A 10,268-nucleotide genomic window follows, 5' to 3' on the forward strand; every position below is an offset into this window, starting at 1 on the left:
GATATGGATGAGTCCTCAATATATGCTGAAAACTGCCCAGCACAAGTCACCATTACTTTTGTATTGTACTGCCACAAGGGAACCCAGTATCCTTGAAGAAACCCTGAGGCTCCTTTCTTATTCTCTTGGCAATGGTTCAGCCTCGTTGCTTGGCTTGCTGTTCTTGGACTGCCCCAATCCTGAGCTGTCCTGTAACTCTATGCACCAGTGATTAGAAGTCTAGACACCAGTGAAATAGGAGGCAGAGGCATGTTTTATATTTTGAGTTTTTTCTTGGTTAATAACTTCAAGGAATTCCCTCATTGCAAAGAAACAAGGACACTTTGCTAATTCCTGTATAATATTAAGCCTCCACCCTGCCATATTTCAAAAACAGTGGCTGGGGTTTTGGAGCAGCATGAGGCTTGGGGTTGGTGGGGTTACACACTGGTTTAGAATTTCCAAGGGACTGGGCTACATTTGAAGGTTTATTTTTTGCTGCCTACCTAGCCTCCAACTGGAGAGTGGTGATTTAGTTAGTGAGGACATTAAGCCCACTTTCTCTTATTCTCTCTCTGGTGAAGAGGCAAGATGGGGAGTAGAATTATATTGCAAGACAAAGGAAAACTTCCCTTTATTTCATACCTGGAAGGGCACAGCACTTCCTCCAGGCTGAAGAGGAGAAAAATTAAAGTTCAACCCTGAATATAAATAAAAATGGTATAAAAATGGTATAGAAAGGTATACAAAAATAGTAATTGCAAAGTAAAACTAACTCAGAGATATTTTTACATATAGGGGTGTGTGACTTCTTGATTGGTGACTATTTTCTCCCAGGTTTTTAAAAATAAATCAGTTTTTGTAAAGCTCTGTTTCTACCCCCTGATTTAGGAAGAATATTTTGGTGTATAGAAAATAAAATAGTCTGTAGCTTTTATCTATAACTTTATTGACCTTTTAAAGCATTATATGTATATATATAATATATGTAAATTATATATATGTAAAAAGAGGGCCATCTGTATGTGACATACATGTTTAAAAATATATCTTTCCCATTCCTGAATCAATCAGTCTGTTATCTTGTTCTCTAACCTACGTCATTTCACTTCACTGAACTGCTTGGGGGCATCTCTACTGCTACACTCCCATAATTAATCATTTCCTTTTCGGTTGATTTGGCTTAGGGCCTCTCATTAGCCAGACATCTAGTCTCCTCTTCTCAGCTCATATTCTTTAGTTATCTACTTCTCTACGTGCTCTCGACTGAAGTTTATATTCGTCATTCAGTCTTTCATTAGGTAGTGACACCAGGATGGAAAAGAACATCATTGGCTGGTGGGTATCTTGACAGGGGAAAATAGCGAACATCTTTATTTCCAAGGAGAGAAAAACAGAATACACAAGAGGGAACTCTCCAGAATCAAGTGACCAGGAGGAGAGCTTTCCTGCATAAGTAAAAAGCTTTGGTGACAATGTTTCCGTAGGGGGTTAACTAATGTAATAGAGGATGAAGAGACTGCAGTGGTTGCCGATTTGATTTGGATGCAAATCAGGATTTATATTCCTATATAGATTTTTGGGAAAAATGTACTTATTATGGAAAATTTAAAATACATACATAATTAGAATCATATAATGAAATCACATGTACCCATTATCCAATCTTAACAATTATCACTCTCCAGGGATCTCTTTTTTTTCCTTTTTTTTTTTTTTTTAAGATTTTATTTATTTATTCATGAGAGACAGAGAGAGAGAGAGAGACATAGGCAGAGGGAGAAGCAGGCTCCATGAAGGGAGCTGCATGTGGGGACTCCAAGCTCGATCCTGGGACTCCAAGATCACACCCTGAGCTGAAGGCAGACGCTTAACTGCTGAGCCACCCAGGGATCCCTGAACTTCTATTTTTTTTTTTTTTAAGATTTCATTCATTTATTCATGAGAGACGCAGACAGAGAGAGAGAGAAAAAGAGAGAGAGGCAGAGACACAGGCAGAGGGAGAAGCAGGCTCCATGAAGGGAGCCTGACGTGGGACTCGATCCCGGGTCTCCAGTATCATGTCCTGGGCTGAAGACGGTGCTAAACTGCTGAGCCACCCTGGCTGCCCTCTTTCTTTCTTTTAAATAGGGCTCCCTGCAGCTTCCCTTGGCTGCAGTTTAGAAGAGTAGGGGCCTCCCTCACACAAGAATAGGTAGCAGCTTTGAACTTTCCTTCCTAAACTTCATTTTTAAAAAGTGAATTATTTTATTCAAACATTACATACATAAAGAAAAGTTCACAAATCAAATGTATCGCTTGGTGATTTTTTTTTTTAATAAGCTGGATACACCTGTGTAACCAACAGCCAGATCAAGGCCCAGAATATTCGATCCTCCCAGACAGCCCTGTGCCTACTTTGAGTTCCTAGCCCCTCAGGAGGTACTACATGGCCTCAGTTCTAATACATTAGTTTTGCCTGTTTTAGAACTTTTTATAAGAGATTGCACTGTGTGGCATGTACTATTCTGTCTGGCCTCTTTCTCCCAACACCATGAGGTTCATTCTCTTTGTTTTATGTAATTGTAATTTATTCAACTGTGTTGTGTATCTTGTTCAATTGTATGATTATAACACAATTTATTTAATCCATATTCCTGTTGATAGACATTTTGGGTCGTTTTTAATTTGCGATTATTACACGGTACAGCTGTGAATATTCTTATGCACATTTCCTACATATGTAGGAAATTCCTGCTGAGTATATATACACCTAGGACTGCAATTACAATGTCACAGGTCTTGCATATAATCAGTTTAAATCCAAATATTTAAATAAATATTACTGAACAATTCCTAACCTGGCTGTTTCTATCTACATTCTCACCTACAATACATAAAAATTCAATTTGTGCAACATTCTCACCAGGACTTGGTATTATCACTCGTTTTGATTTTAGCCATTCTGGTGAGTGTGTAGAGAAATCACATTAAAATTTTAATTTGAAAAAAAAATAAAAATAAAAAATAAAATTTTAATTTGCATATCTCTGATGACTATTTTTTTTAAATGTATTTATTCATGAGAGACACAGAGAGAGAGAGAGAGAGAAGCAGAGACACAGGCAGAGGGAAAAGCAGACTCCAAGCAGGGAACCTGACGTGGGACTCAATCCCGTGTCTCCAGGATCAGGCCCTGGGCTGAAGGCAGTGCTAACCAGCTAACACCAGCTAAGCCCAGGCTGCCCCTCTCTGGTGACTATTGAGTACCTTTTCATACATTTCCGTATTCTCTTTTTAAGGGGTCTCAATCTCGTACTCATTTCTCTATTGTTTTGTGTATCTCTCTCTTATTGAATTACAGAAGTCATATATTCTATGACTCTTGCCAGGCATTTATTTGTATTGCAAATATTTCCTGCTGAGCGGCTTGCCTTTTCACTAGCTTAATGGTGTTGTTTGATAAGCAGAAGTGTTTTGGTTTCGGTTTTGGTTTTTTGTATCTGGTACTTTTTTGTGTCCTATTGAAGGAATTTTTGTTTACCCCCATGTTTTCCTCTAAAAGTTTTTATTGTTTTTCACTTCAGATTTAGGTCTACAATTCCTATGGAACTGGTTTTTGTATGGTTTGTTGTATAAACTCTAAGTGTATAGTTTGAGGTATGGATTCAGTTTATTTTCTCCTGTATAGATATGCAACTAATTTAGCAACACTTCCTTTCCTTTGGCGTGGTTGCTGAGAACTCTGAAGCAAACAAGTGGTGAATACAATTTGGAAAGGACTTGGGGGAGAATAAGTAACAAATTTTCTCAACCTGTAATGGCATATAATTCAGCTGTAGAAATTGACAATGAAAGTGATAATTCTTCTGGTAGCAGCTTATTTAAGACTCAGTGTGTCCCTTACTCACCAAAACAGGGGCAAAGAAACCCTATTAGAAAGTTTGTTCATCTGGAGGTGTTGAAGCAAGGGATTCATCTAGTGACTCCTCTTTTGAACCAAGACCACTGACTTTAAAAGCTATTTTTGAAAGATTCAAAAAAAAAGAAACGTAAAAAGAGGAAATATAAGCCAAAAGAAAGACCAAGGGGGAAGACCAGAAGGAAGAAAAACCACTAGACGCTCCCAAATAAATAAGAAACAAGTTAAAGGCAAAGGATCTGGGTTCCCATTTTTAGAATCTGAGAATGTAAAAAAGCCATTACCATGGAGAAAGATTTTAAGCTTTGAGCAAGCGATGGCAAGAGGATTTTTCAGCTACCTTGAAAAATTGAAGTATGAATACTATCTCAAGGAATCCTTGAAACAAATGAATGTTGGTGAAGATTTAAAAAGGGAAGATCTTGACAGTCGTAGATAGAAATACTTGGATGATGATGGATCTCTCTCTCCTATTGAAGAGTCAGAAACAGTGGAAGAGGCTGCAACAACTCTTGAAAATGATGATGGGTGTGATATCAAATTGGTGGACAATAATGAATTCATAGTAAGTTCTGAAATACCAAAGAAAATGAATCTGTATTTAGGACAAGAGGAATATACTGAAGAAGCTGCTTCGTCTAAAAAGAGAGCATCAAAATCCAAAAACATGGGACAGAGGATACAATGGTCTGAAAAGGAAGAGATAGGAATATGAATATTAAGGCTTTTCACTTGAAAACAGTGTCTGGACTTAAAGGTATTGGCGTATCCCAACAATCTGTACAGTTCTAGGGTGTGATAGTTTAGGGGTGAATACGATTTGAACTCATTCATGTTTAGAGGATGTTTGAGAACCAGGAAGATCATTTATCTGTTTAGACCCTAAGTGGGGCTCTAAAGAAATAGGACCTCAAAGATTACAGTGGGGAGTTTTTGAAGTATGTCCATATTCAAGTGGAGATCCAGGAAGACCTCTGGACAGTGACAGCTGTGGATTGAACAAAAGTTTGTTTTAAAAGTGCTATTTTGAAGATCATCACTCTGGCTTTGGTGGAACTATGGTGATTGATGGCCGAAGGAATCACATGTCAAATATCTTAAATAAAAATTTATTAATTTAAAAAAAAATTTAGCAACACTTGTGTTGCTTTCCTGCACTGCCCTGGAGCATGATTTTTGTAATCATTTGTATCCATATATATGTGTGTCTCTTTCTAGACTCCTTATTTCTGTTCCATTAGCCTATTTGTTTATGATTATGCTGGTGCAACGCTGTTGCTATCACTTTATAATATGTCCTGATAGGGGGTACAACGCCTCCTCCAGCTTTGTTCTTTGTCAAGACTGACTCCAACTTGCTATTTCTGGTCATTTACATTTCATATGCATTTTGGATCAGCATGTCAATTTGTCAATTTAGACATGCACAAGGACACATGCATATGAACACACCTCTCTGCTAAAATTTTGGTTAAGATCTACTCAATATTTGAATCTTTTGAATAGTGGCCTGTTATGGACTCTATGTATAGCAGGCGGGAGGATGGAAAGAGAGAAGGCCAGAAGGGTAAATGGGCCTAGATAAGACAGAGCGTAATAGATCATGTTAGGTATTTTGAGCTTTGTCCCAAGAGCAATGAAAAGCCATTGCAGGGGGAGTTAATAATCATTTGGTGATACTTATCAGGCCCTCACCAGTGGTAGGCTCTGTGGGGACTCAGCTCTGTCTCGTGGATGTCTGAAGCACCAGAGAGCACACATGTTCAGATGTCATATCTTCCAAAGTCTGATCTGCAGCTGCATTTTCTTCTTCATTACTGCTGAAGTGACATAGACGTGACGTCTGGAAGTCATCAAGTCCATCTCAAAGAAAGTAGATTCTCTCTTAGGGCCTCAAATTCATTGTTCCTGAACTAAGTGGCACTAATAAGCCACTGTCAGTTTAATTGCCTCTGTCTCCATGTGACAGAAATGCCACCTCAAAGCCTGGCTGTGTGAAGAGAGGAGAGGATCCCCAACAGGCTACTGAGGCCTATTATCTAAGTGATAGCACAAACTGTCAGCAGACAGCAGGGTCCACATTCCCTAGACACTGCTGTTATTGATAAGCTTGAGGAAGAGGACCAGGGCTTGGAAGAACAAGAAGGGAGAAGGGAGGCGTGCAAACTGAATCTTTGTCTTAGGCCCACTACTAGCCATGACTCACAGGTGATCATGGTGACCTAACACACGGTACATCCAGGAGACCGAGAAGTAATTGTTACTCCTTTTTTTTTATTAGAAATTTCTGTGAGGTGTGTGTGCATGTATAATATTATATAATTTTGGAAATGTAGTGAATTATATACAATCTGCACCATCAACAGAACCATTCCCTTAGTGATCAATGAAGACATTATTCTGTGTGGTTGTGTGCTACCCATTCTGGATATGTGTAAATGGCAACCCTGGTACCATTGTGAGTTTCTTTATTCATGGAAGAAGAGGGGCTTGACCTCAGTAAAACTGAACCTAGGTTACTCCTAAGTCACCCTCAGATCTACTTCAATCTAGCTTAAAAGCAGAATAGAAATTGTGCCTACAAGTCTCTGTTGAAACCTAGATCAATATTTGCAAAGGCAGGACAAGTGTTTGTAATTATCCTCTCAAAACCTCTCATTCCCTTACTCAATCCATACAGATGGCTTTGGAGAGCTGAGCATGTGCCATATCAACTAAAGGGGTTTTCCAGGAGGTTTCTGAATCCAATGACTAAGCACGATCAAGGTCTTTTGAGGTCACGTCTGTACAAAGGTGGCCCGGTCTGATATTGAACCAGGTTGCCATTCCATGCCCCCTTCTTTCAAGCCAAACTGCTCTTTGGGGGTCCTTGGTGTCTTTTCATACCTGAAAAATCTCAGTTTGTGCCATTTCCATTCACTGTAGAAGTTTATGTAGAGTTAAACCTCAAAAGTAGTTTGGGGTCCTATGCTTATTTCTCCCCAAAGGAACATTATTCTCTAAGTAAATTTACTAAATTTTTCCTAGTGCCAGGGTTGGAGGAAACGCCTTTGTCAGGTCACAGAAGGTTTTGTTGCATCCTTCCTCCAAAAAATAAAATTAAAAAAAAAAAAAAAAGGTTACTATTTGCTCCCCAAACATTTGCATAACTTCAAAAGTCTGGGAAATGGAACCCTCCCCAAGAAAAATCTACTCTAAGGAATCTGCTACTTCCATCTGGAAACACTCTTCTGCAGGCTTCTCTGGATTAAAAGAACTAATACATCTCACCGGGCACTCTGCAATCTGTAAAGCATTTGGCAAGTGTGCCATGTTCACATCCAACATTTTAAAAATGTCAGTTATTATTAAGTTGTTATTTTTAGACCTTGCATTTTTTTCACATTGGAAATATATGGTAGGATGTAACAAAAATAAGAAAATGGGATAAATATGGTTCATCAGTGTAAATTTTGCAAATACTTCTTTGACTTTTTTTTTTATTCTGGATAACATTAAATGCTGGTAATGACTTCTTACCATTCAAGAAGAAATATCTAAGTTTTATTTGCCACAGAATACCAAATTCCCAGGAAAAAGGACTAAAATCTTCCAAATCTTTTACATTCACTTCAACCCTGGGTTAGACTATTGAATTAAGGGCAATCCTTCCCATTACACACTAAATTAGTAAACAAATAACTTTTCTTGAAGAGGCTATTTTTTCTAATTCTACTTGGTTCAACTCTGAAACAGAAAGTTGCCTTTATAATTACAGTAACAGGTGATATTTTTAGCCATGTGGCCAATTTTATTAAAATTTTATGAGTTAGTCATATTGTATAAAATTCTCATAAGTTACATAAAAGCAAAAAAAGAGAGAGAAGCTTATTAATGCTTAATGGAATGCTAGAGAAAAATCTTATATAAAAGTATTTGCATTTTTGTTCCTAACATATAACGTCCTACACACAAGAGAGTATGTAGGGAGTTAATAATCATTTGGTGATACTTATCAGGCCCTCACCAGTGGTAGGCTGTTTAATATTATGTGGTCAGTGCTGTGTTCTGATGCCATCCTTTTTTAAAAAAAAAAATATTTTATTTATTTATTTATGAGAGACACAGAGAGAGAGAGAGAGAGAAGCAGAGACACAGGCAGAGGGAAAAGCAGACTCCAAGCAGGGAACCTGACGTGGGACTCAATCCCGTGTCTCCAGGATCAGGCCCTGGGCTGAAGGCAGTGCTAACCAGCTAACACCAGCTAAGCCCAGGCTGCCCCTCTCTGGTGACTATTGAGTACCTTTTCATACATTTCCGTATTCTCTTTTTAAGGGGTCTCAATCTCGTACTCATTTCTCTATTGTTTTGTGTATCTCTCTCTTATTGAATTACAGAAGTCATATATTCTATGACTCTTGCCAGGCATTTATTTGTATTGCAAATATTTCCTGCTGAGCGGCTTGCCTTTTCACTAGCTTAATGGTGTTGTTTGATAAGCAGAAGTGTTTTGGTTTCGGTTTTGGTTTTTTGTATCTGGTACTTTTTTGTGTCCTATTGAAGGAATTTTTGTTTACCCCCATGTTTTCCTCTAAAAGTTTTTATTGTTTTTCACTTCAGATTTAGGTCTACAATTCCTATGGAACTGGTTTTTGTATGGTTTGTTGTATAAACTCTAAGTGTATAGTTTGAGGTATGGATTCAGTTTATTTTCTCCTGTATAGATATGCAACTAATTTAGCAACACTTCCTTTCCTTTGGCGTGGTTGCTGAGAACTCTGAAGCAAACAAGTGGTGAATACAATTTGGAAAGGACTTGGGGGAGAATAAGTAACAAATTTTCTCAACCTGTAATGGCATATAATTCAGCTGTAGAAATTGACAATGAAAGTGATAATTCTTCTGGTAGCAGCTTATTTAAGACTCAGTGTGTCCCTTACTCACCAAAACAGGGGCAAAGAAACCCTATTAGAAAGTTTGTTCATCTGGAGGTGTTGAAGCAAGGGATTCATCTAGTGACTCCTCTTTTGAACCAAGACCACTGACTTTAAAAGCTATTTTTGAAAGATTCAAAAAAAAGAAACGTAAAAAGAGGAAATATAAGCCAAAAGAAAGACCAAGGGGGAAGACCAGAAGGAAGAAAAACCACTAGACGCTCCCAAATAAATAAGAAACAAGTTAAAGGCAAAGGATCTGGGTTCCCATTTTTAGAATCTGAGAATGTAAAAAAGCCATTACCATGGAGAAAGATTTTAAGCTTTGAGCAAGCGATGGCAAGAGGATTTTTCAACTACCTTGAAAAATTGAAGTATGAATACTATCTCAAGGAATCCTTGAAACAAATGAATGTTGGTGAAGATTTAAAAAGGGAAGATCTTGACAGTCGTAGATAGAAATACTTGGATGATGATGGATCTCTCTCTCCTATTGAAGAGTCAGAAACAGTGGAAGAGGCTGCAACAACTCTTGAAAATGATGATGGGTGTGATATCAAATTGGTGGACAATAATGAATTCATAGTAAGTTCTGAAATACCAAAGAAAATGAATCTGTATTTAGGACAAGAGGAATATACTGAAGAAGCTGCTTCGTCTAAAAAGAGAGCATCAAAATCCAAAAACATGGGACAGAGGATACAATGGTCTGAAAAGGAAGAGATAGGAATATGAATATTAAGGCTTTTCACTTGAAAACAGTGTCTGGACTTAAAGGTATTGGCGTATCCCAACAATCTGTACAGTTCTAGGGTGTGATAGTTTAGGGGTGAATACGATTTGAACTCATTCATGTTTAGAGGATGTTTGAGAACCAGGAAGATCATTTATCTGTTTAGACCCTAAGTGGGGCTCTAAAGAAATAGGACCTCAAAGATTACAGTGGGGAGTTTTTGAAGTATGTCCATATTCAAGTGGAGATCCAGGAAGACCTCTGGACAGTGACGGCTGTGGATTGAACAAAAGTTTGTTTTAAAAGTGCTATTTTGAAGATCATCACTCTGGCTTTGGTGGAACTATGGTGATTGGTGGCCGAAGGAATCACATGTCAAATATCTTAAATAAAAATTTATTAATTTAAAAAAAAATTTAGCAACACTTGTGTTGCTTTCCTGCACTGCCCTGGAGCATGATTTTTGTAATCATTTGTATCCATATATATGTGTGTCTCTTTCTAGACTCCTTATTTCTGTTCCATTAGCCTATTTGTTTATGATTATGCTGGTGCAACGCTGTTGCTATCACTTTATAATATGTCCTGATAGGGGGTACAACGCCTCCTCCAGCTTTGTTCTTTGTCAAGACTGACTCCAACTTGCTATTTCTGGTCATTTACATTTCATATGCATTTTGGATCAGCATGTCAATTTGTCAATTTAGACATGCACAAGGACACATGCATATGAACACACCTC

General features: G+C 37.9%; 2 pseudogenes; both read left to right on the plus strand.

Moving 5' to 3' along the window:
- The first annotated feature begins 3,778 nt into the window (after positions 1–3,778).
- On the plus strand, positions 3,779–4,715 carry LOC121488798 (annotated as a pseudogene).
- A 3,997-nt stretch (positions 4,716–8,712) lies between these two features.
- On the plus strand, positions 8,713–9,941 carry LOC121488799 (annotated as a pseudogene).
- The last annotated feature ends 327 nt before the right edge of the window (positions 9,942–10,268 follow it).

Source organism: Vulpes lagopus, chromosome 4, assembly GCF_018345385.1.
Source record: "Vulpes lagopus strain Blue_001 chromosome 4, ASM1834538v1, whole genome shotgun sequence".
In the NCBI taxonomy this organism is placed as follows: Eukaryota; Metazoa; Chordata; class Mammalia; order Carnivora; family Canidae; genus Vulpes; species Vulpes lagopus.